The sequence below is a fragment of the Myotis myotis genome, unplaced genomic scaffold (genome assembly GCF_014108235.1).
Source record: "Myotis myotis isolate mMyoMyo1 unplaced genomic scaffold, mMyoMyo1.p scaffold_m19_p_6, whole genome shotgun sequence".
Taxonomy (NCBI): domain Eukaryota; kingdom Metazoa; phylum Chordata; class Mammalia; order Chiroptera; family Vespertilionidae; genus Myotis; species Myotis myotis.
This window is the reverse complement of record NW_023416368.1, coordinates 49432724-49458664: the sequence shown is the minus strand read 5'-3', so window position 1 is coordinate 49458664 and position 25941 is coordinate 49432724. Positions and strand designations below refer to the sequence as shown.

General features: G+C 41.0%; 1 protein-coding gene and 1 long non-coding RNA gene across 3 annotated transcripts in view; both read left to right on the top strand.

The window, feature by feature from the left end:
* The window catches only part of MAML3 (mastermind like transcriptional coactivator 3), a 387866-nt gene that overhangs the window by 114946 nt on the left and 246979 nt on the right, over window positions 1-25941 (top strand). The window lies entirely within an intron of this gene.
* Window positions 13680-18321, top strand: LOC118658251. The gene is made up of 4 exons (XR_004968256.1): window positions 13680-13964; window positions 15636-15704; window positions 16575-16616; window positions 17970-18321. It is a non-coding gene; the product is annotated as an uncharacterized LOC118658251 (long non-coding RNA).

The following is a 25941-nucleotide window of genomic DNA, read 5'->3' as shown; positions in this document are numbered from 1 at the left end:
AAAAACAAACAACAACATAAAAACACACAACAAAAACCCTCAGCAGCAGAGGATAAGATTCCCTTCTTTTTCAGCACCCAGTAGTGTTCCATTGTGCAAATGTACCGCAATTTTTTTATCCACTCATCTACTGATGGGCACTCACTCTTTGCCACAGCATGAATGACGTGGGGAGCATTACGCTAAGTGAAATAAGCCAGTCAGAGAGAGAGGCAAATATCACATGATCTCACTCATATGTGGAATCTAATGAACACAATGAATTAACATGCAAAATAGACACAGACTCATAGATTGCGAGCAGGCTGACAGTTGCTGTCGAGTGGGGGGTGCGGTGCTGGGTGAGAGGAGGTAGAGGGATAGAGAAAAAAGAAAAAAAAAGAGAAAAATCTCATGAACATGGACCACAGTATGCTGATTGCTGGTGGTGGGGGGGAGGGGGGAGGAGGGTATAGGGGAGATAAATGGTGACGGAAGAAGACTTGACTCGGGGTGGCAAACACACAATACAGTACAGGTGATGCCTTGTAGAATGGTGCGCCTGAAACCAGTATAATTTTGTTAACCAGTGTCACCCCAATAAATTCAATAAAAAATAAGCCCTGTGCTCTTTTCCTTAAACCCTGCACTCAGTGGTGGGCCCTGCATGTTTGGCCAGGCTTAGTCTACGTAGGAGAACAAGGCTGCATTAAAGAAAACATATTCTGCAGCCCTACCCAGTTTGGCTCAGTGGATAGAGCATCGACTTGCAGACTGAAGGGTCCCAGATTCAATTCCGGTCAAGGGCACATGCTGGGTTGCAGGCTCGATCCCAGTGCGGGGCGTGCAGGAGGCAGCCTATCAATGATTCTCTCTCATCATTGGTATTTCTATGTTTCTATCTCTCTTTCCTCCCTTCCTCTCTGAAGTCAATTAAAAAAATTTCAGCAGTAGATATGCCATAACTAACTACCCTGCGAGGGAAAGGGAGGGAGTACTGCCTTAGAAGTACAAGCTGTGGGAGCAAAGGAGGGATGCCATTCTAAACAGAACAGTGAGGAGTGCAGGTTCACTTGTTACACTGTAAGCTCAGCAACTGGAGCGAGAAACAAGGAAGTGCCTTGCGTTAGATCAAGGCAAACACCAAGTGCAGCCAGGAAGCAGCCAGCCAGGCCTCCATTCCTTCCAGCACACAGTCTGAGCCAGATTGTGGAGTCAGGACATGGGGCTCACCTAGTGCAAGCTCACCTCTCACTGGGACCCTTGCCAGATTACTCTTTTCTCTCTTGTGTTAAGGTACATCACTAAAATAAGGTGCCATTCTTATTTTAGTTTTTTGATTATGCTCTGAGGAACAATCCTATGGAAACACACATAAGTATATAAGAAAGTATTGTATATAAAGATGTTCATTAGAGTGTTATTCCTAATATTAAACCAGTGGCAACACCGTGGTTGGTGTCCAGTAGTTGGGGAAAATTTAAGTAAAATTTGCTGTCCCTTTTTGATGGGATATTCTCCATCCAGAAAGGGTGTTTGTGAAGAATTAAAACAGGAAAACATTGATATTTCAATATTAGGTGAGAAAACTAAATGGAAAACTCACCAGCAAGCATGATTAAAAGCAAGAACTAGTGTATTTTTAGAAATACACTCTGGGTTGAGGGTGAAGAGGATGCTAGAAAATGTAGTATTTGTTTACTCTGACCAGTTAATTCATTCAGGGTTTATTCCTGTCTCTAAAGATTTTTATTTGCCTTTTCATGTTTTGATGAGCCTCGAGTAAAGATACTTAGGGAAAGTATGATGATTTACTATGTGGTCATTTTCTTTGAAAAAACAAACCCCTTTATTTCCTAATTATTGAGGAATACGAGCTGTTCTGAAGATGGATGTATATTAAGCACACCTGGAATACCAAATAGAAGTTTGGCTCTTGGTCTTATAATCAAGGTATAACCCAGTGGGTAAAGGACCAGGATGTACCCTATAACCACCCTGATAAAGCAGGCGCTCACCACACGCACACTATCCAATTAAACCAATTCCTCCTAAAGACTGAGAGCCAATCAGTGAGTGAAGCTGTAAATGCCGAGCGCAGAGGTGAACAGGGGTACCAGGCTCATTTTATTTCATTTTTCCAGCCGTGGCTGAGAGCACTGGCTGAGAAGTGCACTTCTAAAGGAGGTTGAAGCGCACACAGCAGAACTAGAGCTGGCAGCTCGTCCTCTAAAACCTGCCTGAGACGATGCTGGCACTGTCGCTGTGGTTCTTTCTTCCGTCTCTCTGTTCCACAGTCACCCTGTGCTCTTCCCTTTTATCTCACTTCCTTTTCCTGGCCCCAGTGTCAGGAGAACTGAACCAGGTACCTAGGTGTGTATTTGGCCATTTCTGGACCTTTATTTTTCAAAGTACTTTACTTATCATATGTCTCTTTTCATTAGGATAGAAAAATTCTTCCATATTCCTGATCAATATGCTTTATCCTGACTGTCAAACATATGCAGCAGCAGAGAGAACAGGTCCCTCATACATCATCACTCAGATTCAACGATTATCAAGATTTTGCCATACTTTCTTCATCAAGCCCCTCTTGTTGTCATTATTATTATTATTATTATTTTGTCAAAGTAAAAATCTCAGACTTCATGCCATTTCACCCTTATTTACTTCAGGAAACATCTCTAAAAATTATGGAAGAAGCTTATATAATCACAATGCTATTATCAGACCCAGCTAAATTAACAACAACTCCTTGGTAGCTTCCAGTACCCAGTGCATAATGAAACTTCCTTGACAACTCAGAAAAGCCTTTTCCAGGTTGGTTTGTGTCAATCAGGGTAGAGACAGAGTCATATGTTATATTGGTTGTTAGGTCCGCTGAGTCTTTTTAATCTCAGTCTCTGCTATACTCCATTAGCATGTTGAAAAACATTCTTTTTTTTTTTTCATTCTTTTCATTGAATTTATTGAGGTGATACTGGTTAACAAAATAATACAGGTTTCAGGTGCTCAGTTTCACAACACATCACCTGTATATTGTGTTGTCTGTTTACCTCCCCAGGTCAAGCCTCCTTCTGTCACCATCACCATTTATTACCCCTCCCCCAGCAGTCACCACACTGTTGTGTGTCCATGAGTTTTCTCTCTCTTTTTTTTTTTTGCTCAATCCCTCCACCAGCATCCCCACAGCCTCCCAACCCTGCCTCTGACCTGACAGCTGTCAGCCTGTTCTCTATCTATGAATCTGTCTCTATTCTGCTTGTTAGTTAATTTTGAAGAACATTCTTTTAATGACTTAGAAAAATAGTCATGGCGCACTCCCAGGAAGGAAGTGAAGTAACAAGGTTGAAGTCAGTTAACTTAGCCCATTTTAATTTCCATGGGAACTTTCCCAGAATGTTTCAAATTGAGCATTTGGGGAGGAGCTCTCACAGCCTCCTTAGATACAGGGAACAGACAGAATGTGTTTCATTGCATTTAACCTGTATCCTCATGATAAGTCAGACCTTCCCCCTTGTTCTGATGGAGGTAGAACCAAGAGGTTAGAAATTTCTTTTTCTTTAGTTACACCATGGAGTTCATGTAACTCCATATTATGTCCTTCGATTGATATATTTTTATGCCTTTGGTTCCATTGTTTTCCAAATCTAAGCGAGAGGTAGTGTAGCATATGATTAAGAACAGAGACGGCTGAATTCGGGTCTCAGCTCTGCCACTGACGGGTGGTGTGGGACCTTGGCAAGTCACTGATCCTCTCTGCACCTCAGTTTCTGCATCTGTAAAATCGGGGTAGTAATCGCACCTATCTTATAGGGTTGTTGTCAAGATTGATGCACACACATCGCTTAGAATGCCTGTCACACGCTAGGCACTTACATAAGTAGTTATTGCTGGCATATCACTGCTCTGTCCTTGCTATAAAGACAAGAAAGCATAAAGCCCAACCTAAATTTGGAGTTAGAGCATCCTTAGTTTTCTCTAGACTGTTTTAAGGGAGAAAAACCATGTAAGTAAAAGTGAAGGTGAATAATTCTGTGAAACTGTATAAAAAGCCATAGTTTCAATATTAGGAACAATCCTCTGGATGGTGATCATTTTCCCCCCAAAAGTGTAAATATCAGGATTAACAGCATTTCAACAGAAATCAGCTGAGAACGTAGCCTAAGAATGTAGGCCCAAAGACTCAGTTGTAAGAGTGCGCTTCATTTCTCTGTTTTGGGTGAATAATGTTTATTAAACTTGCATATTTAAATGAAAAAAGCACAAGAAACTATTTTAAAAGCCACCATCTGAATGCCAGCAAATGCTTCAAAGAACAAATGTAAGCTTGTTTTAACAATTCCCTACAAATTCCCTCCTTCTGCATATCCCCCCTAAACAGCCTTTGCAATATTAGTGCTCAGCCTGGGCATAAAGGACCTAATGTGAAGGGTGTAAAAGAGCCCATTGTCTAGGCGGCTCCTGGGTGGTGGGAGGTGCCCGGAGGTGTGGGCTCAGCAGGGGAGAGCTCACTGGTCCGGAGTGCCTGCACGGAGCCCCAGCTTCCATGCTGTTGACCATGGCCACTTAAGTAGACGAGTTGAAGATACTCTTGGAACTGTGTGGCTGGACAGAGCCTGTAGCCATCACATGGGCCTGCTCCCTCAGGAAACTGAAGTCCAGGAAAGCTCAGTGACTTATGTCACACAAGAAGGAAAGATGGCAACTCAGTTTGCTCTCCTGCTGGCCTAGAGCTCTTACCTTCATTGTGCACAAAAATGTTAACAGGGATTAAGTTAAAAGGATTATATGGCTAAAAGGTTTGGGAAGCACTGGGTCACATATGTGATACAGGTGTCTTTCCCGAAAGACTTCTCAGAGCCTTCAGTGTCTTAAAGGGGGATCATCATGCAGCGTTTCTCAGATTTATTGGACCACGGAACCCCTTTTTCCTTTGAATATGCTTTGGGTAAAAGCTACCTTGTGCAGTCCTTTACTTAAATAGAGCAGAGGAGACAGGAGTTAAGGGAAAAAGGAATGGCATAAGCTCATAATATTTATTATAGCCATCTTGACCTGTATTTGAACTAGGGTTATACATTCTTCTATTGAGTTAGTAGTGGCAGATGAAGACAGGGAGGGAAAGGTAAAAATTGATTAAACTGCTTATTTAGTGGGCAGAGCCAAAAAGAAATGGGCATATTTTATTGTCTGTTCTCAATTCCTTGAATTGTATAAAGAAGAGATGAATTTCTCTGGCCCCATTGCTTCCTCTCTCTGGCCTACACAAATTTTGCTATTTCTAGAACCAAGTTAATTCATTGTTCTTTGCTAGGCATCTTATTGATCTTCTATGTTATTAATATTCACTTTTGGCTGCCAGATTAGCTCTAATGAACGGTTTACGTTTATTTTTAGCACTCTTGGAAAGTTGGGATGTATTATCCAGACTGCATTCTGCTGTGCAGGAGTTGTACCCACAAGGGATTTGAAGTCTCCTTTCCCTTGTCCTGTGTCCCCCACTTTAACGGTACCCTGACAGAAGTAAAGGTAGAACCCCAATTTATGAACAGGCTGGCTGTTCTAATAGTTTTGGGGGGAACTCAGAATTTGTGTTCCTATAAAAACAATGTTCCTAGGCTAGCCCACTAAAAAAAATGGAATGTATCGTGATTTAAAATGCACATTTACAATAAAAAGAAGCTACTTTATTTCCAACCCCATAAAAGATATCTACTAACTTTGTAAACAGGTACCCTCTCTCATGCTCAGACATGTTGCTGGAATCAGGAACTTATTTTGGGTCCCTCCAGGGAAATGGAGACCGTACAGTGTAGGGTTAGACCAAGCACTCTGGCACCAGACTGCCACTTCCCCTGTGCTCCTGGCATGCTATTTCACTTTTCCATGACCAGTTTTCATACTTCTAAAATGGGGATACTAATGGCACATATTTCATAAGGCATCCAGCACATGGAAAGTGTTTGCTATGATCATGATGATGGTGCTGATGATGGAGGTGAATCTGATAGGAGCTATGGGTGGAGGACAGGGCTCAGGCCAAACCCAATTAGGTAGAAATATTGGCATCAGTGACACTAGGAAGTAGGTGTGTGTGGAGGGAGTGATTTTAGGAAAGGAAAGAAGGAAGAAGACCCCAATATAGTTGTGACCTGGACTAGCATTAGGAAAAGAGGAATCAGAGAGGAAAGGAAAATTATTGGGTCATTTTTTTTTTAATGAGAAAAAATATGAGGTAAGAAGTGGAATATTTTGCCTTTTTTTTTTTTTTCCATTTTGAGACAAAGTCTAATCCCTTAGCTACTTTGAACCTCAGTTTTCTCATCTTATAAACTGGGAATAATAGTATGAACCTTGCAGGATTGTATGAAGATTAGAATATTGTATCTGAGATGCCTGGTACATGGGACGCTCAGGAAATGGCTGCAATTTTTATTAAAGGTTATGTTGCTAAAATACTTCCAGCAAATTACTCTTTTTTCCACCCCCTGTTAATCTCTTTTACATAAGTAATCCATGCTCACTTTTGAAAAGCAGAAAATTAAAAAGAGTCAAGTAATTCATCCAAGATCACGCAGCTACAAGAGGGTTAGGTTTGTAAATCCCAGTGGTCACAGTGTTGTTTTATGTTTTAAGGCTGTACTGACAGAGAAGAAACAGCCTCAGTTCTCCGCACGCCCTGTGTTCTCATCTCTACGGAACTGTACTTTAAAAATGAAAACCTGGCCCACACCTTTGCTCTCTGTGCATCAGATCTTATCAGGAAGCAGGGCTTCAGCCTCAGTGTGCCTCACTGGCACTTCCCTACAGCTATCTGAGAATAGAATTTTGCCTTGTCACCTGACCCAAGCCTAAACTCAGGTAAATTTATGACAGAGCCAATGTCCACAGAAAAGCTGACCTGAGTGAAAGATTTTTTTGCCTCCAAGTCAACTTTTTGTTTATATTTGATGTCTTCGGCAAGGGGTTTGGCCCTCCTCTTTGCAAATTTTGCAGTTTCACTGTCCAGCAAGCAATTCCTGATGGGCGTTTTAATAAAACCCTTCACCCTTCTTTGTGCTCAAGTAAATATTGTCTGCTGTCTTCCATCCCTCAGAAACAGGCTCCCACCCACTCTGACGTCGCTGCTCCATGCAAAGAAACCAAACACGCTAACCCCGAACAAAGAGAGTTCAGTGCCACGGCTTATTTCTTTTCCCTTTATTCTGTAAAATATTTATACACTATTTACTCCATACCAACCTGTTTGAAGCCCTTATAAACAAAGCTGGAAATGTGTGCTTTATATGAAGCTCCTAGGTTAGCAAGTAACTGGCCAAATGCTCAGGCAAAATCGGCCGTGAGCAAGATCTCACAGTACAATTAGCTCACGTGCCCCTGAAAACGATATTTCAACATAGCTCCTGGTTTCTTCTCTCCTTTCCGTCGTCTCCAAGTCTCCTCCCCACCCCCACCTAGAAAAAGACCAGGCTCCTGTTTGCATTCAGCATTTACATAGGCAGGTCCCTCCTGGAGAATTGTGAGATAGCCCAGGCCTTGTTAATACTTAACACTGAATAAACAGGGCAGGTAATGCCCATTGTTAAGACTTCCCAGTGCCCTACAGCAGCACAGTTGACAGAGGTCAGGAGGGAAAAAGTAGTGCTGCTGTTTGCAGGGGGAAGAACCTTCTGAAATGAGACGGGAGGAGACAAGGACAGGCACACATCCCGTGTCAGTCTCAAGGCCGTTTTCCCGGGAGAACTGCCCTGCTCTCTCAGAACGGGTGTTTAAAGTTTTGCAGTCTCAATACTGAGAAAGATGGAGACTTAGTGATGGACTTTAGTACCGGGAAGTCCTCACTTTATAGTACCCAGGCCTTTAATAATTCTCCAGGAACATGAAGCAGGCAGGTTAACCTACCTAAATATTATATTATTGGTAGCCTCTTGTGCCATCTTCACGCGGAACACCTAGCTGCCTGTTGCACACTGAAGCCACATGACCTTGCTGGAAAGGACTTTGTACTTACTTCCAAGAGTAGCTCACGGGGGACACCTGTTAGAGTAGGTGTGGTTCAGGAAAGGAGCCTGAGTTTCTCGATGGTACAGCAGTAGGAAGATGAAGCTCTGAAATAGATGGGGGGCATCTCCAGGGAGCTGCCTGGTGCTACCACACTGTTTTCCATAGCGGCTATATTATTTTGCCTTCCCACCAGCAATGTATGAATGACCCAGTTTCCCCATATCTAGCTGTGTTTTGTAAATTCTTTATATATTCTGGATATAAGTCTTTGGTCAGGTGGGTGGTTTGCAAATATTTTCTCCTAAATATTTTCTGCAATTTATTTTTTCATCCTCTTAAGAAAGGCTTTCAAAGGACAAAAGATTTTAGTTTGGATGAAGTCAAATTTATCCGTTTTTCCTTTACTCATAGTGCTTTAGTATAAACTTTCCGAACTCTTTGCCTAGATCCCAAAGATTTTCTCCTATTTTTTTTCTAAGATTTTTTTAATAATTTCATATTTTACAGTTAAGCCAGACCATTTTGAGTTAAGTTTTGTATAAGGTGTGAGGTTTAGGTCAAGGTTCTTTTATAAATGGTTATGCTTCAGTCCTTTTGTTGAAAAGGTTATTTTTCCTCCACACAATTGCTTTTGCACCTTTGTAAAAAATCATACGAATATATTATGTTGTGTGGATCTATTCTCAGTCCTCTATTCTGTTCCAATGAGCTAATGTCTATCTCATTACTAGTACTACAGTCTTGATCACTGTAGCTATATAATAACTCTTAAAGGCAGGTAGATTGATTCCTTCCACTCTATTCTTCTTTTTCAAATTTGTTTCAGTTATTCTAGTTTCTTTGCATTCTCATTTAATTGTAGAATATTCTTGTCTTTATATACAAAACATTTTGCTTAGATTTTGATAATAATTGCATTAAACTTGTATATCAGTTTGAGGAAATTAATATGTTTGTTGTGTTGAGTGTTCCCATCCATGAATTCAGTATGCCTGTCCATTTATGCCTGTCCATTTATTTAAAACTTCATTGATTTCATTCATTATGGTTTGTAATTTTCAGCAATAAGTGTTGAATTTGTTTTGTTAGATTTACACCTATTTCATTTTCTTAGTGACTATAAATGGGATTATGTTTTTAATTTTGGTGCCCACATTTATTGCTCATATATAGAAATCTATAATAATAAAAGGGTAATATGCTAATTAGACTTGACGTCCTTCCAGAAGAAGATGGGGCCGGAGCAAAGCCGCCCAGGTCCCCGGTGCCTGCCGGCAGCCAGAGGGAAGCCCGGGTCCCGGGTGCCGGAGGGAAGCCGGTGCCGGCAGCCGTGGGAAGGAAGGCCTACTCTTGCATGAATTTTTGTGCATCGGGCCTCTAGTATAATTATATTTTTGTGTGTTAATCTTGTATCTTGCTACTTTGCTGGAACTCACTAGTTCTAGGAGGATTTTTTTGTTGTTGTTGCTGTAGATTTCTTGGTATATTCTATATAGATAATCATGTCATCTGCAAATAGGAATAGATCCATTCTCATCTTTAATTTCTTTTTCCTGCTTTACTTCCTTGGCTAGTACTTCTAATACTTTGTTGAATAACATTGATGAGAGCATACATCCTTGCCTTATTCGTGATCTGGGTGGGGGTGGGGGGGTGATGGAGGGGAGCATTTTAGTCTTTCAACATTAAATACATAGGGTTTTTTTTAAAGATGCTCTTTATCAACTTAAGAAGTTTTTCTCTATTGCTAAGAATTAAGAATTTGAAAGAGTAAATAGGTTTGAATATTATAAATCTTACTGGTTATTTTTGTTTAGCTTAAGAAATTATTATAGAACTTATCTTCTTGCGAGTTAAATATATCTTCAAGACTTATGCAAAACAGGGCAACCCAGAATGGTAGATGTCCTTTTTATTGCCATTTCATACGAGATTTTAAATTTCATTTCTTCTTGCTTTTTGTAGTTGACTTTTAATCCTTTATTTTTCTGTTTTGTTTTAAATTCACCAATGGACAATAAACTTGCATTATAATTGCTCAATGGAAGTCTTTGAATTCATACTTTAAAATAATATGTTTATAATGAATATATAAAAATATTTCAAAAAGCTGTCTGAAAATTAGTTTTAGTTGGAATTCCAAATTAATCTTCATTTGATTTTTACTTGCTTACTTTTTACTCAGAATTTTATTTTAGAATGTGCAGCTTTATTTTTTTCTATAAAATTAAATATGCCAGAACTACTCACTAATATGTGTATTTCTTTAGGGCAGGATATGAACATAGAATAAATACATCTTCAAGTTATTTTAAAAACAGCAGCAATTAAAAGTTAATTCATACACATTGTACCCTATTGTAGCCCACCGTGCCACTCAACAATACAGAATTTCTTGTCATTACATATTCTATATCAGCGGTGGGGAATGTCCGGCCTATGGGCCATATAAGGCCCTTGAAATCATTTGGTCTGGCCCTGCTAAGGCACAGGGCTGAGTTACTTAAATGTTTTTTCCAAATATAGCAGGCTAACTTTTAAGTTGATAATTTTGTATGGCTCGTGAATGATGTTATAAATACCCAAATGGCTCTTGGGAGAAAAAAGGTTCCCCACCCCTGTCTACTCTCTAAGCACGATGAGGGCAGGTATCATTTCTTTATTTGTTTCATACAAATAAGGCACTCAGTAAATATTTATTGAATGATTGGATAATTTCTGATGGCTGTGTAGTATTCCATTGTTTGTAAACATCATTATTCACTTAAGCGGTTCCTATTGTTGGATATTTAAGCTGTTCTTAGTTTTCATAATGATAGATAGGTAGATAAGTCTTTGTATTCCCCTCCTGCTTTGATGAGTCATCTCATTTCAAATTATGTCTGCATTAGACTTTTGAACATGCATATATTTTAATCCTTTATAGGGCCTTGTCATTTCAATTACTCCACTCTCTGGTTGTTTGGTTGGATATGTATGTCAAGCTGCTTGACAAATGAGCATATGGCATTACTTTACTGTTCCACGGTGTTGGGAAGTTGGAACAGTGTTCAATGGTGAGCCTTTAGGAGAATTGAGAAAGAGGTTGACCAGGAAATATTTAAAAGCTATAACTAAAATTTATAACACTAATTTAGCAGAAGATCATGGGAAGGTGGTTCCAAATTGTGTAGCTTCTGCAGTGCTGCTCCTGCAGGGATCGGCTCTGCCCATACAAATGAAGGAGAAGCCTCATCACATCCTGAAGTGTTTTTAGAACCGTTGAAGGTATAGTGGGGTCTGTACAACATCCCTATCCAAGGAGGCAAGTGGCCCAGCATCATTGTTAACATACATTTAATGTCTGTGATGGTGAAGAAAGGATCTCTTTTGGAGACTGAGGAGAGGCACATAGGTACCACAAATAGGCTGCTTGCCCTCAAATGACTTGACCTGGAGGTGGGGAAGTAGGACTGAAACCCCGTGACGCTGTGGCGAGAGCTCAGGCTCTGGAGTTAGGTACATCTGGGTTTAAACCATGCTCTTCCGAGATGTATAGCTGTGAGCAAGTTATCTGATTTCAATAAACCCGAGGTTATTCATCTGTAAAATGGAAATGAAGATAATATCTAAGGTTATTTTGAAAAATAAGTGGAAAATGCATATAAGGCTCTAAGAACAGAGCTTGGCATGAGATAGGTATAAATTTTTTCTGGAAGAAAGAAAAATGGCACAAAATACGGTAAGGTATTGTGTCAGAGATAATACAGGATTTCAGAGAGATTACTTATCACTAGTGAAGATTAAGGAAGATGTCACAGGAAAAAAAAAAGTAGTCTTAAAGGACAGTTGGAATTGTGGGTGGCTGAGAAGAAAAGTAAGGAAGGTATTCCAGAGGAAGGAATGACATGCACAAGGAAGAGGTGTGTTCATGAGACTGTAGGTAGACCAGGGGGCAAGGGTGAAGATGGATTGAATATGTGGGTGCCCCTGGCAAACTAAGCATTTGGCTCTGAATATTTGTTGCATGTTTCTAGTGGGAGAGTAAGGGAAGAATGATTGTTTGTTAGTAAAATCAGTATACCTTTCTTCATGTTTTTCTATGTCCAAAATCAGGTGTCTATTGCATGCTTTAAATGTAACATAACATCTTTTTTTTTATTATTGCTTAAAGTATTACAAAGGGTATTACATATGTCTCTTTTTTCCCCCCGCCCTTGACAATCCCCTGGCCTCCCCTACCCCCCAGTGTCTTATGTCCATTGGTTATGCTTATATGCATGCATATAAGTCCTTCGGTTGATCTCTTACCCCCCTCTTCTGCCCCCCTACCCTCCCCGGCCTTCCCGCTGCAGTTTGACAATCTGTTTGAGGCAGCTCTGCCTCTGTATCTATTTTTGTTCATAAGTTTATAATGGTCTTTATTATCCATGAATGTAACATAACATCTTAGTATATTTGTCGTTGTCTTTCATTTTATTTAATTTTTATTTATTTTTATTGTTGAGAGTATTACAGATGCCTCCCATTTCCCCCGTTTTCTCCCCTCCACCCGGCTCCCACCACACCCCATGCCTTCACTTCACTATTGTATGTGTCCATGGGCTATGTATATATGCATATGAGTTTTTTGGTTAATCGCACATAATTGGATGCAGTCATACTCACCATGGATAGAGGTAATTTACATGGATACAATCACATGGTCTCTGCCCAGGGCATAGTTTGCATGGATGGGAGGGGGTCTGGCTTACATTTCACTAGTGAGTGAGGAGTCTGAGGGTGGAAACCTGAGTTAACTGGCACTGTGTTTATAATTTATTAGTGGTGTTTCAGTGCCCCCTATGGGATGGTGCCAGGGCAGCTGTTTCATTGGGTGTCTGTATAACTGGACACTGAGGATGGAGTGGAGTAGAATGTAGAGCTCAAAAGGCAGGTTAGAGCCAGATCCAGGAGAACTTGACTCACTGGTGAAAAAGGTACGGATTTTATTTGTTAGACAAAGAGGTCTCTTGGAAAACCGTTAAACAAGTGCCAAGATAGAATTTAGAACTTTTATGTGGTGCCAAAGTGTATGAGAAAATGAAGACAGGAAGCTCCATTGGTGGTAACTTTGGAAATACAGGTGTGAGGTTGTAAGTTCTGGCTTTGGATGTGAGTAAAGCAGGTGGAAGGAAACAGAGCTGCAGGCATCATGAAGAAAACACTGGTTGACTAGATGGCTGGATATCTATATCTATATCTATATCTATATCTATATCTATATCTATATCTATATCTATATCTATATCTATATCTATATCTATATCTATATCTATATCTATATCTATATCTAATCTATATCTATATCTATATATCTATCTCCAGGGAGTGAGCCAAGACAACAGAGATATTAAGTCACATTGACCTTCTAGGTATGTTTGTCACCATAGTCTATAACAGTCACAATTTATGTCTTCTTGCAAATAAAATATAATAAATTATCATATATCATAGGAACTAAAGCTTAGATTCCAGATACAAAAGTTGTTTTTTAAACTAAACCACACTCATTCTTTTTTAAAAAATATATATATTTTATTACAGAGAGGAAGGGAGAGGGATAGAAAGTTAGAAACATCAATGAGAGAGAAACATCGATCAGCTTCCTCCTGCACACCCCCTACTGGGGATGTGTCCGCAACCAAGGTACATGCCCTTGACCAGAATCAAACCTGGGACCCTTGAGTCCGCAGGCCGTCGCTCTATCCACTGAGCCAAACCGGTCAGGGCCGCACTCGTTCTTTTATCTCCTTTTTCTCATTGAATTAGCTCCAAAGTAAGAATTTCCTGTCTTTCGTTTTTTAAAAATTCACCTTTATATTGTTGAAAGTATTTTAGATCCCCTTTGTTTTTTTCCCATTGACCCCCTCTAAGAATTCCCTGTTTTTCAAAACTTTCTGTTTAAGGCCCTTTCCTTTCAAGAAAATGTGTTTGATTGAAGATGTATTAAGTAATAGGTAAGTGGCTAAAACATCTGTAGGCTTTTAAAAAAGATTTATATTACTTCCCTAATATATGTGAAAATTAATTTAGACGTACTAATTCAGAACTTTTGATAATTTAGGCAGGGACAAATTTCCATTATAATTCTCCATGAAAAATGATTTTTCTCCCTTTTCCCTTTTTTTCCCCCCAGAGGTGGAATGTTTACGGTGGGATTGAATAAGAAAATAAATGGTTTATAGCATTTTGGAAAAGCAATTAATATGCTAATTAAAACATATTCTCCACATATACAGAAACTTGCCAATCTACAAATAGACAGAGGTTAGACTTATATAAACAAACAACCTACTTGGAATAAAACTAATGAATACCCTTTCTCTGTTTTGTAAACAAATTAAAGTGTTTAAGGCTAAATTTCTTATCTATTGTTTAATATGATCATTATTTCAAATTAGAAATAGCTTCATATTTTTATCAAGTGCACCCCTCTTTCAAAATATTTTGACAATTTTCTTTCAGCTGAATCTAAAGAATTTTTCCTTACATGAGCAGATCTCATGAAGCTGTTGTAGTTATGTGAATATATTCAACAAAATGCATTCAAATAGATATTTTAAAGGCTTATGCTTGGCAACACATATTTTATTGATTTAGTTCTAGTTAGTGATGTGCTGGAAAACAAACACCATATCTAAATAAAAATTCTTAATTCTAATTTTTAAATAGTTCAAACTGACCTTTCTCCTACAAAGAGAATGAATTAAAGAGCAAATATGACTATATTAGCAAAAAGTATATATTTACATGTTCACTTTGAATGAATGCTAACATTGAAAAAACATTTGTGCCGTACAGTGCACCTGTGTGTGCACACTCACACCACACAAAACACACATTAGGGGTACAAATGTCTAATCACCCCAGTCAAACACATCTGATTTAAATTTATTCCTTCTGCTGAATGCCAGATATGCCATTTAGAATTAGGTGAAATGGGCCTCTTTTAGAAAGGCCCAGAACCAGTATCTAAACAGGGACTTCATATTTGTAGCTACCATTAATGATTTTTTAAAAGTGGAGCATGGTGGAGAATAAAGAACGGAGTTTCTCCCTTTGCTCCTTCATCTCATTTAGTATATACTGTGCCATTTTCATACATGTGAGGGTCAGGTTACCTTTTGCACTGGGAAACGAAGTTGTTAGAGTATGGAAGAACCCTTAAATAAAAGCATTGCCTATGTCCCCACCATCTTAGTTGAAAAGTTTCTCTGGATAAGCCAAAGTTCATTAATTTCCTATACCATCTAGCCATTTGCTCAACATACGGTAAGCCCAGCCTTGGGGTGTATAAATTATGATAGTATGCTAAGAGACATTCTATCTCAAGTGAGTTTAGGCTAAACTGATAAAATTCCTGTGATTCTAGCTACCTCCCTGGGTACTTAATACATATTTGTTGAATGAAATAAATGACTAGCTTTTGTGCATAAATTTCTGAGAATAATTTCCTTGACTCCACAAAGGAGAACTTCTTAATGAAATGATGTTTAAAATCTATTATTATTATTATTATTATTATTATTATTATTATTACATGTTACAGTTGAGTAAGATGAGTGTCTAATGTAAAGATTCTTAAACATTGTTTACCTTGGTTAATTGAAGACAAAAACATTTTATAGGAAAAGATCTCTTGCTCACCAGAATTAAGAGACTAGGAAAAGGCTGGGAGAACTCATTCTACACTGAAGGTGGGTCAGGATCGGGGAAACGGGTGATGGGAGTGCTGAGGGGAGGGCTGTTTGTTCTAAGAAAAGGGTAAGACACCTCGTGCCACAGATGAGGCCTGTGGGAGCCTGGCCGGGGTTGGTTTCTGGTTTGGACCCCTCTGTGTGTCTTCCTGGCAGTTCCCAGTTAGTGACCCCCAAATTTGAGGAACCAAAATGCATATTGCACACTAACAACAGGCACAGAGTGATGTTTTGTCTCCACATCACCTGTGTCAGGCTTGAGCATGGATGCCTCTGGGCGGGCAGGGTGTCAGGACACACTACACAGGACGGGGCAAAAGGAGTCTGCAGCTGTGAGTGCGTGAAACACAGTGCACTCTTGTATTACTATTTATTAATTATTGTGTTATTTCCCATATGAACAACTGTAAGCCTCCTCTTGGCCCACCCTGTATTTTGGGGTCCCTGTCATGGAATTATAGTAAGAACTCAAACTCGCCGAAACCGGTTTGGCTCAGTGGATAGAGCGTCAGCCTGCGGACTGAAAGGTCCCAGGTTCGATTCCAGTCGAGGGCATGTACCTTGGTTGCGGGCACATCTCCAACAGGAGGTGTGCAGGAGGCAGCTGATCGATGTTCCTCTCTCATCAATGTTTCTGGCTCTCTATCCCTTTTCCTTCCTCTCTGTAAAAAATCAATAAAATATATATATAAAAAAAAAAGAAAAAAAAAGAACTCAAACTCACAGGGATAACTGTCCCATCCAGTCCTAGTTTGAAAGGTATTAGCATTTTAAAGAAAGATGACCCTTTTTAATATTCAAATAACTCAAGGTCAAGCCAAATATGCAAATTATAATTTATGAACAATTGCACCGTCTCTTTCCTATCAGGTCAATTGGCAAGCATGTTTGCCATGGTGAAAAAATGTACAGGTGGGTTTATATCCCTGTGAAGAGGAGAAGGCCAATAGAATATCTGTTCTATTGCAATTAATTATCAGGGGTGTGTGTGTGTGTGTGTAAAGGTTGTTAACAGAGAGAGATTCATCTCTTTTTCCCATTCTCATAAATTTTATTTGTTTATTAGAGTAAGACACTTTGAGATTATCTGGCAGATGAACTATGTATATTCAGTATCTGAAAATCAATATAAAGGCAGGCTTTTCACTTGTGAGGAAGAAAAAGAATTAGACTTGTCATTTGCCTTTTCATCTCTTATCTGCCCATACTTTCCCTCCATGATTCCTTCACGGACCAGTGTCATGAGGGAATGATCAGCAGCCAACTGTGTTCCTAATAAACCTGTTTTGAAAAAAAAAATTGTTTGGTCAGAAAATGTTTGGTCCTCACCATGTGATAGGATTCTGAAAGGTCAGCCACCCGTAAACACCACAGGGAAACATTTAAAAACTCCGCTAACTCTGGGACCAGCCTAGGTAAATATCACAAATATTAGTCCTGGGCATCGGAATCTCCTTTTTCAGCAGTGCAGACTCACTCAGCACCCAGCAGTGCCGTTTCTTGTGGATAAAAATTCTCTTGGACAGTGGGGCCCAGTAAGTGACTGAGCTACAGGAGTAATGCCACCTAAAGGGCCGTGTCCCTCCGAAGGCAGGTGTCCCAGAGGCTGCGTCAAAGAGCAGGAAGCAGGCGTGGTGGGGGCAGCTGGTGGCTTCTGCAGGAAGGGGTGGAAAGGCACAGGGTTGAGAACTGGAGGCAGGAGAGACTCATCCTTTCCCGACTTGCTCAGTCAGCACTGATGGAAGTGTGACCAGCCTGGTCTCCGAGGCTGTCCTGGGCCAATGGCTGCAGAGCCTACCTTGATTCTCCTTCTGTTCCAAACAGCGGACTTGAAATGGCTGAGAAGGCAGAAGCAGCAGATACAGGAACTCCTTTTCAATTGTGATTTCCCCCTCTTTTTTTCCAGCGCTCTGAAGCTTTTCCCACCCTGCCCCCAAATGTAATGAAACACAGAGACGTTTTCTAGTTTTCTATCCCCCCCCCCGCCTCTGCCCCATTTTCCATGTCCTTATTATTATTTTAGCTCCTAGGAAATGGCATTAAGAAGAATCCCAGGAAGTGAAAGCTGTGATGATTATGATTTCTAAGAAGGGCCAGCCCTGTTCCAAGTTTCTTTAGAACTTTTTGCTCTTTTAATGAGTGTAGACAATTTCCCTCAAGTTGATGATAGATTTTTAGCTACTATCATCATAGTAGGTCACGTCACCATTTAGCACATACCCTTTCCCCCCTAAAATCTTTTAAATCTTACTTTTTTCTCCACAGAGATTAATATTCTCTTTGGTGACAATTTATAAACAAAGCTATTTAAACAAAATGCAGGTAAGAGATCCTTATGTTTTCTTCATATATCATTTGCCCCAGCAATATGCAGGGACACATCCCAGGATGTGTAGGCTTCAGAGATTCCTTTTCAAAATGATTACCCACCTCTGTCCTATTTTACCAACAACATTATGAAGCTTTTTGTTTCTTGGGTATAACCAAGTTTATATGCACTTACGTATAGCACCAACTTTAAAGGGTTTTGGGGAGGATTAAGTGAATTCATATATGCAAGCACGGACAATAGTGCCTGGCACAGGGTAAGCTCTGTGCAAGTTTTGCTGCTATTATTGCTACCTGTTTTATTGTTTTCATTTGATAGAAGAATATACAGGGTGTCCCCCAAAACTGTATACACATTTAACAGCTGATAGCTCAATTTTGAAAATGAAATGTATTTTCATAAACACTGCCTTTATAATTATTCAAAGTGTGTGTATAGATTTTTTGGGGGGGACACCCTATAGAATGTCAATTTCAATTCACCCCTAGCTATGGTTGGGCACAAAGTTGGCCCTGAAATTGTTCGCCCTTAGAGTTTAACAGAACTGCTTCAGTTGAATGAGAAGACAGGCCAACCACATGTTCCTCCCTTTTGCTCCGGGGTCTTGAAATGTCCCCTCATTTACTTCTTGTCACTGTAATACCAACCAGAGGGGTGAGGGCTACGGGTCCCTCCTCCTTCCGCTCACCTTCTCCATGTGGTCCCCTTAGAATTAGGGATGAGACAGAAGAGTATTTGTTTTGGTCACCTCATTCATTCTGATGTGAAAGAGTCAACTTATTCTGTGAAGTCCACTGAAATTTGAAAAGCCTCGCATAGCACATGATCGTAAATGACAGTCTGTAAGCAAATGACCACTGAAATTCAAGGTCAAGAGACTGAATAATGAGTGTTTACCCACCGGTCGCTTTAACATTGACCTGTGTGTCCCACAAGATGTCTTGAGGTTGAATTATGTCACAGCATAATCCTCTTGAACACTGTTGTGGGAGACGGTTTGAGAGAGAAAGGTTTCCGCAGGTGAGTGACAAGACTTGCATTCCTGCTTGCAGGGTACAAAACAACTAAACATCACAGGCATTTTACTACAGAATTTCACTCACGGGTTCACATTAAAATCTTTTTTGTCAATGGCCATTGAAATAGTGGTATATCTCCCATGAATGTGACGCTGCTCATTCCCAAAATTCATCTCCAGGACATACGTTTTTCTGTTCTCTTTCTAATCTTTTGGGAGAATGGAGGGCAGGAGGAAATCCATTTTCCCAGCTAGGTCTGTATTTTTTCAGAAAAGATGTTTCACTTGTTGTCCGATGGTATTGAGACATTTTTTCCAATCTGTCCTTATTGAAAAGAGCAAACCCTATCCCTGCCACCACCTGGGACCTGGGGTCTTATGAAGTAAGTGCTTTGTTTGTACACGGAGGGCGGTTCTGAGAAGACTTGGTCTGGTGGTGATCACGTCTCCAGCGTCCTGGTGGCCCTGTTCGTGTTTTCTTTTCCATGTTTCAGTTTTAGGTCTCTGTGCTGAGTTGATCCTTTTCCCCAAGGCTCTCTAGGTTAGGAAAGATCTTACACATGTGAAACCTCCAATCTTTTTCTGTCAAGGATGTCTAGGAGGCACGTGTGAATTAAACTGAGCTTGGTCTTTTGGGGGCGAGTGGAGAGGTGAAATGTTAAAGATTCCACCACTTTGCATAGGCTTTTCACTCAGGTTAGAAGTCCCTGTCTCCCAACCCCATGACGCTTCCTTCCAATCTTTCTGGGGTTTTTTTCCGAACAAGCTCAGATTTGAACTACTTTGCTGAACTTCCTTTTTTCCTCTTATTTTTATTTGATTTCACAAGAAATTCTAAACTCTTACAGAAGAAACCAAAATCATGGTTTGTTCTGTTGGTAGTTTAACATATAGCTGTACCTGGGGAAGGTGGCGGTGGAGAGGTGTTCTTTCTTATCTTTAAAAACAAACCTAATTAAAACGGTATAAATCCTTTTAGCCAGGAAATGACGGTCTCTCCTCAGCGGCAGCTGCTGAGAGCCACTGGTCAGCTGGGGAGACGTGCGTGCGGGTTTGGGGAGGGGCCGCCGGGCCCCCGCTGCTGCGTCCGCCGCCTGCATTGTCTCGCAGCCACTTGGTGCTCTTTGTCTGCGGCGGGTGGCTCCTGCCACGCGCTCAGAGTCCTGTCACTGAGCCTCATTCAGCCCGTTTTCTTCCTTTCTCTCCCCACTCTCCCTCCGCCCCAGGTCTGTTCCTCTCTCATTGGTTTAATGCGTCCAGTGATTATGGAGAGCAGTTGGGTAAAGTAAACGCTCGAAGGGTACGGTTTCTAATGAGCTTCAGAGAAACGAGATAGGACGCCTCTAGCGTGGACAGGGTGCCTGCCTGTGTGGATTTGGGAGTTCCGTGCCCTGGATGTGACAGTTTCTACTAAAAATACTGGGGCGGCGATGTGGAGGGGGACCTGGATGGGAGGTGGTGCGAGCCCTTAGGGGGCCTGTGGTGTTGAGTAACCTCCCCCCACCCAGTATTTGGAGAGAACTGTCAGTGCTTGGGTGCCATTGTTAATAAGAAATGAAAGGCGACAACAAAGGCCTTGTGAATCTCAGTGGCCAGGTAGGACGCTCAGAGAGCCTTCTGAAATAAACACGCTGACCCGCATTCTGTCCTGTGTGAAGCATTAATGTCTTGGTGGGGCTTTGCTCTGAAGAGCCCATTTTCCACCTCCCGCTTCCCCTCTGCCTGCGCATTACCTGTAGCTCGCAATGCATTTTAAGTGATTCCCTTGCCTGAGCTGAGAAGGAGAGCAGCTGGGGGAGAAAGGCTGGGTTAACAAGGCTCTCAAAGCCATTTGTAATTTATACAAAAAACTTCCCTTGAGGGGACTGTACAGGCCTTCACACCCGGAAATCTGTTGGCTGGGACAGACATAATTCTAGGAGCCAAGCCCTTGTTGTGCACATGGAAACTGAGCTGAGAGGTGCTTCAGGGTGTTTCCTAGGACACAGAGCTGGTGTGTGGCCACACTGGGACTTGGATCTGGTGCTCTTTCAGGGACACACATTAGGAGCTTGTGCCCTTTGACACATGTCACTGGCAAATGTTATTATCTCCACTTGAAAATGAGGAGTGACAGAGAAAAAAAAAATGTTCACAAAGCTAGTGACATAGGGCCGTCTTCCTAATGGATAGGAATCACGTTGACCTTACAGGCATCAGTCCCCCGTCCCTGCCATCCCAGAGTTGTTTCTGCTTCTCTTTCCTGCACTGCCCCCAACTTACCACCTATCCCTCGCACCATTTAGCATTTTTTCTCCTTATACCCAAGGTGTGTCCTATATTTCTCTTTCACTGGGTGCTTTTCTCCCATCTGGAATTGTGTCTGAAAACCCCTTCTAGAATTGTCCCCTAGGTGACCCAGACCTAACCTGTGTTCCCCAAGAAGCGGTGTAGTGTCATTTCCAAATGCACTCCAGCCTAATGTTGCAGGGTAAACACAGAGCAGGCCTGGGGCAGGAGGGCAAGTCCTGGAAATGCCTTCACTCCTGTGGATTCCCATGCAAAGTTCCTTCCAACTCCAGAATCCTACATTTTCATAGGAATTGCCAGAGAGAGATTTTATTTTTTTATTCTCATCCAAGGAGATTTTTTCCATTGATTTTTAGAGAGAGTGAAAGAGATGGAGGAGGAGGAGGGGAGAGAGAGAGAGAGATAGGGAGACAGAGATAGAGCAACAGAGAGAAACATACATTGATATGAGAAAGATACCACGACTGGTTGCCTCCACATGCACCCTGACTGGGGCCGGGGATTGAACCTGCAACCGAGGTACATGACCTTGACTGGAAATCAAACCGAGACTCTTGGGGCTGCAGGCTGATGCTCTAACCACTGAGAAACCATCCAGAGCTACCAGAGAGAGGTGTTTTTTTTTTTTAATTTTTTAAAAATTGATTTTTACAGAGAGGAAGGGAGAAGGACAGAGTCAGAAACATCGATGAGAGAGAAACATCGATCAGCTGCCTCCTGCACATCCCCCACTGAGGATGTGCCCGCAACCAAGGTACATGCCCCTGACCAGAATCGAACCCGGGACCCTTGAGTCCTCAGGCCAATGCTCTATCCACTGAGCCAAACCAATCAGGGCCAGAGAGAGGTTTTGAGGAAAAATGGGTCCACTGCAGCATCAACCCAGTCCAGTGGTATTATTAAAGGTCCAGGCCCTTGGATACCAGTATCTTTCGTCCCACATTGAGCTAGGAGCTTTGTCCTTGCATTGCCGTTCTGCCACCATGGTGGGAGCTGCTCCAACGGGCTCTGCCAGTGCTCACTCAAGGGACCAGTGAAGCTGGTAAAGGAGGACCCTAGAAATTTTTCAGAACAAGGGATGCTACGCACACAGGTTTCTTTTCTACCAGCTGGCTTGGGTATATAGAACAAACAAGTCAAGGGATGTGTGCCGCTGTGTTCATGTGGGTATTTTGGTTTTCTGTGTTGTGACTTCTGACTCCACTTCAGAGTCTACGTCCTTAAGGGTAGCAGGGTTAGGCAGTGGGCTGCTGATTCATGAGTAATCAGTGATAATGACACCAAACCCCGGGCCTTCGGATTTTAGGTCTAGTATTTAGAACCTATTGTCTGGTGGAATTCGAAGTCATTATTGTCCTCCGAGTGGTCACGGATATACCATGAAAATTTGATAGGAAGTTGACAGGATTATTCCTTCCCATTGTGACTTATTAAAAACCATGATTTGTGCTTTCTGCTTCTACTTCTGTATACGTTTTCCCACTTCAGGCCTCCATTGGAATAATTTTAAACCTATTCCAAATGTATACAGTTGACCCTTGAACAACGTCAGGGTTAGGGGTGCCAAGACTCTTCACCCCCACCCCTTTACAGTTGAAAATCTGCATATAACTTTTTACTTCACAAAATCTTAACTACTGATAGCCTATTGTTGATGTGAAAACTTACCGATAACATTAACAGTTAACACATAGTTTGTATGTTATATGTATTATATACTGTATTCTTACAGTGAAATAAGCTAGAGAAAAGAAAATGTAATTAAGAAAAATCACAAGGAAGAGAAAATACATTTACAATACTGTTTGTATTTATTGGAAAAATCTGTGTATATGTGGGCCCATGCAAAAGTGCAGTTCAAGCCCATGTTGTTTAAGGGTTAACTGTATAAGTCAAGCAGAAGAGATTTCAGGTAGAGAAAAAAATAAGTGTTCACCAGAATGATTCTTGTCTTTCCATGTTGCTGTGAAAAGGCATGGTAGTCCAGGTATGAATTTGGTGGTGGTGTTTTTTAAAAGGCTCTCTACATAGATTGACAGTAAGTTAGACCGAGGATATGATTAAATGCCGGTTAACTTTTGTGAAGCAAATATAAAGTTCATGTTCCAAGTAAGTACATGGTTTTCATAGAATCATCTGGATTAATTGGGAAGCAATGTTGGGTTAGTTAATATAAAACCTTTGATGTATCAAGGTGTGCCTGTATACAAATGCACAGACAAGTGAGATTGTTCCTCTGACTTTTTGTCACCTGCAATTTGGACCCATTTCTTATAAAAAGTGATCCAGGAGAGGGTCGGCTCAACTTTTTAGACACAACTCTGTTATCAACTTCAGAGACTTTAACATGTCCCTTTGTTACTTAGGAAATCTGAGACCTCTTGGGGGCATCTTTTAAGCCCTTGGCTTTCCTTTCACTGGAATTAGAATCCCTGCTCCCTACCTTTCTTAAATTAGTATCATAACAGTTATCAGGACATATGGGATAACATCCCCCCATCAGAAGGCAATTTGGAGCCTTCAAAGTGATTCCATTATAGAGAAGAAGCTCTGAGAATGTGTTTTAACATGCTGAGAACTGATGGTGGCTTGCCGGGGTCCAACCCCAGCGGGTCCAGGGGTCCCCAAGGGTGTGGACGGAGTCGGTGAAGAAGGAAGGACATGGAGACAGCGTTCAGTTGATCAGCAGCCTAGCCAGGATCTCTAGCCAGGATCTCCAGCCAAGTTCTGGTCTGGATCTCCAGAGAGGTTCTGCTTCAGATCTCCAGCCAGGTTCTGTCCAGGTTCTCCAGCCAGGTTCAGTCACCAGGTTCTAGTCAGGTTCTCTTGCCCATTTCTGTAGTCAGGTTCAGTCCAGGATCTTTTGCCATGTTCTCTCCAGCGAAGTTCTTCTGTCTCTAGTTCTGTGTAGGTTCTGTCTTCTTAGTTCTGTGTTCTAAGCTCTGTATTCTAAGTTCTGAGTCTTGCTGTCTTGTTACATCTGTATTTATACCAGTTGATTCAATCCTATCAATCTCTATTACAAAGGTTAGGGCGTTTAAAGTGATTAATTACCCGCCTGGCACTTAGTTGAGGGGTTTTATTCCCTCCCTAACTTCAGGGGAAAATCCCTACCTGGGGAAACAACCTTTCTCAGAGACCTTGGTTAAAACACATAGTGCCAAGAAGGTGAGCAAACATATTAAGAACAGTATGCCATATATGCCAGGTCCTTTGAAACAGCAAGGATGGACCGGCTCCCGGCAGTGGCTAAACACTGCCATTGCAGTTGGAGCAGTAGCTTGTATATTTAACACACATCTATTCCATTCTTGGCCGAAACAGCAGATCAATCTGTGTTTTGCTAGTTTATTTGAGATGTGGTTTTGTGACCATGCATGCGTTGCACTTTTTCCACTGAGGGCACTGTTAACAAAGCTGGATCACTGAACCAGTCCTTGCCCTCCTCCATACCACCATTCTTCTTTTTTAGGAAGAAAACTCTGAAGCAGAAGTAGAGCTGGGATAAAGGTTTGGGTAACTGGCCCTATAGTTTGGTATTTATGTAAACAGAGGGAGACTGGGATATGGTGATTACAGGACATGCATTCTGCTCTACTTTTCTGTGTTTGTTTGTTTTGTTTTGTTTTGGTTTTTTTTACCAATTTGTTATACGATCCCAGGTAGATAGGTTTATGCTCCTTTAAGCGGTTGGCCATGATTTTTAACTTGACCAGCTGTGGTGAGTTTTAGTTGATGTTGGCATAGCTCTTTTCATTCCCGGTTGAATCATGCCACTGGAAGTGCTGTGTTGTTTTTTTATTCAGAGAGAGAGGAATAGAGGTAATGGATCTCCTACTGCTTTGCTTGCTCTTTTTATCTCATAATTTCAGACATATAGCAATAAAGAGCCATTGAAAGTAATGAACAGTCTTTATTGAGGTAAGTGAAGATGACCATGACAGTTTTAATATATTAATCAAATGGTATTGCTGTTTAACATTAACAACATCTCAATCAGATGCTTGCTTGAGATTAACTGGAAAACCCACTGTGGCTTCCAAGAGGAAAATCATGCTAGAAAGTAAAATGTAGCTATAATTGGATATATTTAGAGGATATATATTTTTAAATGATTCTTAATTGTATCCTTCATATGGCAATTGGTATAGATGCTTGGTGAAATGTAATGGGCAGAAATATCATAAAAATTGGGGGAAATAAACACATTTTCTCCTCAAAATATATGTGGTAATCTACATCTACAAATTAAGGGTCATTTACTAAGTTTATGCTGTATATTCAGAACTGATATGGTTAAATTTAAGGTTTTAATTTATCAATTGTAGTTTTATTCCACAGTTTCTAGTTGGGCTATATTCACTTGAAAAGATAAACTTTTTATCAGACCTACAAAGATCTATATAACATGACACTATAAAAACCCTAATGGAGCCCGTCCAGTGTGGCTCAGTGGTTGAGCATCGACCTGTGAACCAGGAGGTCATGATCCGATTCCTGGTCAGGGCACATGCCCGGGTTGTGGGCTTGATCTCCAGTGTGAGGCATGTAGGAGGCAGCTAATCAATGATTCTCTCTCCTTCTTTCTCTCTCTCTCTCTC